The sequence below is a fragment of the Acinonyx jubatus genome, chromosome E1 (assembly GCF_027475565.1).
Source record: "Acinonyx jubatus isolate Ajub_Pintada_27869175 chromosome E1, VMU_Ajub_asm_v1.0, whole genome shotgun sequence".
NCBI classification, from domain to species: Eukaryota; Metazoa; Chordata; class Mammalia; order Carnivora; family Felidae; genus Acinonyx; species Acinonyx jubatus.
Window position 1 is genome coordinate 32506120 of NC_069397.1, and position 6556 is coordinate 32512675.

The window sequence follows — 6556 nt, forward strand, 5'->3', positions numbered from 1 at the left end:
AAATAAATGAGACTACATAAAACTAAAAAGCAAAAGAAACAACCAACAAAATGGAAAAAAAACAAACAATGAATGGGAGAAAAATATTTGAAAACCATGTATCTTGTAAGGGTTTAATATAAAAAAATATATAAGGAACTCATACAACTCAAAAGCAAATAAAAACAATTTGATTTAAGAATGCCAGGGGGACTGAATAGTCTTTCCTCCAAAGTACCTATATAAATTTCCCACAGATTTGAAAAGATGCTCAGCATCATTGATCATCAGAGAAATGCAACTCAAAAACCACAGTATCACCCGCATCTGTTAGAATGGCTAGTATCAAAAAGGCAAGGATGTGGTGAAAGGGAACCCTTCAGCACCATTGGTAGGAATGTAAATGTTTACAACCATTATGGAGTATGGAGATTACTCAAAAAATTAAAAAAAGAACTATCTCATGATGCAGCTAAGTGTTCTGAACCCCAGTTTCGAATTTTGTGTGTGATGGATGGAGCTAGTTTGCAACAAGCAATTCTTCCTTATCAGGGGGATGTCCTATAATTCAATTCAATTCTAACACTATCTACCAGGAGTTAGTATTAGATTCCACTGGTTAAGGGCTCAGTCCTACAAGACTGCTCTCTACTTCACTTACCAATTTCAAGACCAGGTTGTTAACCTGTGTTTCAAACAAATGGGCTACAAAAATGAACAAATCAGGAGACTATAGATGCTGGAGAGGATGTGGAGAAATGGGAACCCTCTTGCACTGTTGGTGGGAATGCAAACTGGTGCAGCCACTCTGGAAAACAGTGTGGAGGTTCCTCAAAAAATTAAAAATAGACCTACCCTATGACCCAGCAGTAGCACTGCTAGGAATTTACCCAAGGGATACAGGAGTACTGACGCATAGGGGCACTTGTACCCCAGTGTTTATAGCAGCCCTCTCAACAATAGCCAAATTATGGAAAGAGCCTAAATGTCCATCAACTGATGAATGGATAAAGAAATTGTGGTTTATATACACAATGGAGTACTACGTGGCAATGAGAAAGAATGAAATATGGCCCTTTGTAGCAATGTGGATGGAACTGGAGAGTGTGATGCTAAGTGAAATAAGCCATACTGAGAAAGACAGATACCATATGTGTTCACTCTTATGTGGATCCTGAAAAACTTAACAGGAACCCATGGGGGACGGGAAGGGAAAAAAAAAAGAGGTTAGAGTGGGAGAGAGCCAAAGCATAAGAGACTCTTAAAAACTGAGAACAAACTGAGGGCTGATGGGGGGTGGGAGGGAGGGGAGGGTGGATGATGGGTATTGAGGAGGGCACCTGTTGGGATGAGCACTGGGTGTTGTATGGAAACCAATTTGACAATAAATTTCATATATTTAAAAACAAACAAACAAACAAACAAATGGGCTACAGATAGGGGGGTTTCCACAACCGCCCACCTGGGTTCAATTAATTTGCTAAAACAGCCCACAGAACTCAGAATATCCACTAGATTACAAACTTATTACAAATTATATTAAAGGATAAAAATCTATAGCCAGACTAAGAAATACATAGGGAAAAGTCCTGAACAAAGTAGTTTCTGCCTTGCAGAGTTTGGGGCTTGGCATGCTGGCATGTGTAACCTTCTGGTTCCTCAACCCTGAAGCTTTCTGAACACCCTCCTTTTGGGTTTTTATGGAGGCTTCATTACATAGGCATGGTTGATTAAATCATTGGCCATTGGTGATTGATTTAACCTCCAGCCTTTAACCCCTCTCAGAAATCGGGGTGGACTGACAGTTCTAACCCTTTCTTAATGGCTGGTTCCCCTGGCAACAAGCCCCATCTTTAAGGCATTTCCAAAAGTCATCTCATTAACATAAACTCATTTGTGGTTGAAAGGTGCTTGATACGCATAAGATACCTATTTCAATGGCTTTGAAGCATTTTCAGGATCTGAGGACAGAGAGACTAAATATTACAGCATAAGATGCTCCCATTGCTCATATAGGCTGAGGACATTTCAAGGGTTTTGGGAGATGTGAGCTGGGAATGGTGGATGAAGACTATATATATATATATATATATATATATATATATATATATATATATGACATATATCATGGTCATCTGAATGGCCTGTACACAGGTATTTATAGCAGTTTGATTCATAATTGCCAAACCAAAAGGTTCTTCACTAGGTGAATGAATAAAAAACCATGATAAATCCAGGGATGACTGGGTGGCTCAGTTGGTTAAGTGTCTGACTTCAGCTCAGGTCATGATCTCACAGTCCGTGAGTTCGAGCCCCACGTCAGGCTCTGTGCTGACAGCTCAGAGCCTGGAGCCTGCTTTGGATTCTGTGTCTCCCTCTCTCTCTGCCCCTCCCCTGCTCATGCTCTATCTCTCTCTGTCTCAAAAATAAATAAAAATATTTAAAGCAATTAAAAAAACATGGTAAATCCAGACAATGGGATACTATTCAGCATTAAAAAACAACAACAAAAACAACTATCAAGATATGTAATTTTAGGGAGGAAACTTAAATGCATACTACTAGGTGAAGGAAACCAATCTGAAAGGCTCCATATTATATGATTCCAACTATATGACTTTCTGGAAAAGACAAAACTATAGAGACAATAAAAAAAAGATAAGTAGTTGCCAGGAGTTATGGGGGAGAAAAGAATGAATAGGTAAGGCATAGAGGATTTTTAGGATCATGAAACTACTCTGTATGATGCTATAATGGTGGATTCATGTCATTATACATTTGTCCAAATCCGTAGAATGTATAACACCGAGAGTGAACTCTAATGTAAACTATGGACTCTGAGTGATACTGATGCCACAATGTAGGTTCATCAGTTGTAATAAATGTGCACTCTGGTGGGGGATGTTGATAATGGGGGAGGCTATCTGTGTGTGTGTGTGTGTGTGTGTGTGTGTGTGTGTGTGTGTGTGTGTGTGAGTAGTGGTTATGTGGGAGAACTCTATACTTTGTGCTCTATTTACTAGGAAACTAAATTTCCTAAAAAATTAATTCTATTAATTTTTTAAAAATTTAAGTAAGGTTAAGAAATCGGGAGAAACATTGTGATGTTTGTATTATATTGTACAGGTGGGTGGGAAGTCTCCCTCTGCTTGATAGCAAAGTGTTAGAGGCAGAGATTAATGAGTCAAAGCTAATTAAAGAAGTAATTGCTTCTGGGGATATACCCTAGGTAGGGAGGTAACTGTTTTGGAGGCTAAAAATATCATAGCTTAATAAAATAAAATTGCACAACTGAAAGGTAAGTAGAACAATAAAATGCCAAACATATTAAAATGTACTCTGTTTATTAGAAAAATAAATTGTATTCTGGAGTTCAATAAAAACCTAATTAAGGATTTTGGCTGGGCTTCACTGTTGTTGCAACTATTGTTACTTATTAATTGTTCTCTGGGGTCCAAAGATCTCTATACTGCTGGGGGTATCTGAGACCCTAAATTTCCTAGAGCAAGAGTAATTGGATATAAGGTTTTAAAATTTTTTGAAAACGTCCAAAACACTAACGAAAACTGCACCTCTATTCAAGCGATGGCTGTGCAGACTAATTAAAACATTGGGTTCTTTTGCTTTGGGGGTAGAATTGTACCTATTCCCTGTGGGGAAACTGGCTAGCTCAGATATTTGTTATTCGTCTTCTATTAATAAAAAGGAGAAACAAATTAAGTATTCCCTGAACAATGCAGTTGGGCAGTCAAGATTTTTCTAAACATGGGATTCATTCATGAGTGAGCATGACCAAGGAAGTATTATATAGTGGGAATGTCTTTAAAATTCTCTTAAAGCTTCTTGTTCAAATTTTATGTCACCCAGATCCTTCCAACCACTTGCCATCCTGTTGGTTTCCTATATGCTACAGACACTGTCTTGTTCACATGAGTGAAATTTCAGTGAAGGATGATTAAATAGTGAGTAATTTAGATTAAGCAAAGGTGTACTTTTAGTTCTAGATTATTCAGACTGCTTTGACTTATTCAAGTCATCCAACATTTTACCATACAAAGGCTGCTCCTTCTAGTTCTGGGAACAGGTTTATGTAAGTTTACCGTGCATAATAATATTTGGTCACTTCCTAACAAATTATTCAGAAGTTCTCATTGATTTTATTAAAAAAAATTTTAACATTTATTTATTTTTGAGAGTGAGACAGAGTGTGAGCGGGAGAGAGGCAGAGAGAGAGGGAGAGACACAGAATCTGAAGCAGGCTCCCAGCTCTGAGCTGAACACAGAGCCCAACACGGGGCTCGAACTCACGAACCATTAGATCATGACCTGAGCTGAAGTCAGATGTTTTACTGGCTGAGCCACCTAGGTGCCCCATCTCATTGATTTTATTTGAGATCTAACCTGAATACTTCCTCCAGAGACTGGGCACAGTCACCAAACAACAACAGCACCAACCAACCAAACAAACAAAAAACACCAAACAAGCAAAAAACCCTGGTCCTTAGCAAAGATCTTAAATTAACACTTGGCACTCTACCAATGTCTTATGTCTTTACCAGAAGAAGGACTGAAACAAAAGAAAACAATAATTACATTATATCACAGTCAACTGATGCTTATAAAAATCATTGTATAGCGGTCCAAAGCTTTTTCACAATGCTTCACCTCCTTGTTTCTCTATAGTAGATAACAGAGACACTTTTATTCTGATCTTGATATTCCCACTGCTCTGAATTTGACGTATCTGCCTGCCATTACTTCATCTGGTCTGTGACTCTTAATCAGAAGGTTCATTAACTGATGATTAAGTTGATAAACATTGATTCATCCTCTGTTACTTCATTAAGCTCACTCGCCAGTCCACTGAGATTTATTTTCTACTATGTCATTATTCACCTGTAAAATCTCTGGTCTCCAGCTTCAAAAAGTGCTTTGTAAGTTTTACATACATTTCATTGTCCTATTTTTTTTTCACTCATCCAAAAGACCTGATAGAGTTTTCTTGTCTTTTTTTTTTCTTTTTGCAACAGAACACCAGCAACTTCACACTGAGACCTTTCTTTTTAATTTGCAGTAGCTCCTTTAAAGAGGAGGTGTTTTCTCCACATCATTTCTTTTCCAGGGGAGGACAAGTTTCATTTTGTTTAACTGCAATTCTTTGCTGTAAGTTTCCTCCATGGTTCTGTGTCAGGGAAGAAAAATAATCCAGAGTGTGTATCACCTCACAATTTACAGTTCAGTTTTGCGATCAAAATATGATCTCTTACAGCAAATGTTAAATTGGAAAAATTCAATTTTCCGATTGACAAACAAAAGAATTCCAGATGTTTCCCAATGAGAAAGAAACTGGGCCATCAAGTATGAAGCGAAAAAATTGCCATCTTTTCCCTCTTTGCAAAACTCTTTGCTGTAGAACTCTGTTATTGAAAGGAAGAGCTTATGTAGATTCCTGTGTGAGCCAGCTTTCCTACCTCTCAGTTATGAGGATTTTATTTTTATTTAATATTTATGAAAAATGAGTGACATGCTATGGTTATTAGAGAAAATACATGTAAACAAGATACCATAATCTTGGTTAGAAGAATCACCAACGAAATGGGAGATTGAAATCCCATAGCTGTTTGTTTGTTTGTCTTTTTTTCAGCTTTGAGATATAATTGATGTAAAACACTAGTAAGTTTAAGGTGTTGATGTGATAATTTGATATGTGTATGTATGGAGAAATTTTTGCCACAGTAAGTTTACTTAACACATTCTTTACCTCATGTAATTACCATTTTGTTGTTGTTTTTAAGGGGAAAAGACTAAAACTATGTTCTCATTGCCACTTGCCCATAGCTTTTTATTATTTTATTTTATTTTTTATTTATTTATATTTTATTTGAGAGAGAGAGCACAAGAGTGTGGAGAAGGAATATAGGGATAGGGATAGGGGAAGGGAGAGGGAGGGAGGGAGGGAGAGAGAGAGAGAGAGAGAGAGAGAGAGAGAGAGAGAGAGAGAGAAAATCATAAGCAGGCTTCACGTCCAGCATATGGAACCCAACGCAGGACACCATCCCACCTTCCTGGGATCATGACCTGAGCCAAAATCAAGAGTTGGTCGCTCAACAGACTGAGCCACCCAGGCTTGGCTTTTTAAACAAAAGAGTAAGTGCTCATTTGGCAGCACATATACTAAACTTGGAATGATACACAGAAGATCAGAAAGGCCCCGGCACAAGGATGACTCAAAAATTCATGAAGTTTTCCATATTTTTAAGCGTTGGGTGATGTATGGAAGTGTTGAATCACTATATTGTACACCGGAAACTAATACAACACTGTATGTTAACTATACTGGAATTTAAAATTAAATTAAACTAAATTAAAAAAAAATAAAAGAGTACATCACAAGGGCAAGGTCACTTCCAGGATCTATGATAAAATGAAAACCTGTCTGCAGGTGGAACAATCAAGAAGGATACTCAAAACAGCAGAGAGAGATGCATTCTAACAGGTATGCAAGAAAAATGAATAAAAAAGCATGAGGGGTGATGCAAAGGACTGAAGACACAGAAGAAAAAAAATGAGGAGTTAA

The 6556-nt window shown here is 37.6% G+C and overlaps 1 non-coding gene across 1 annotated transcript; it reads left to right on the forward strand.

Moving 5' to 3' along the window:
- The first annotated feature begins 6130 nt into the window (after positions 1 to 6130).
- Positions 6131 to 6236, forward strand: LOC113592759 (U6 spliceosomal RNA). Its single transcript, XR_003412719.1, has one exon. It is a non-coding gene; the product is annotated as a U6 spliceosomal RNA (small nuclear RNA).
- The last annotated feature ends 320 nt before the right edge of the window (positions 6237 to 6556 follow it).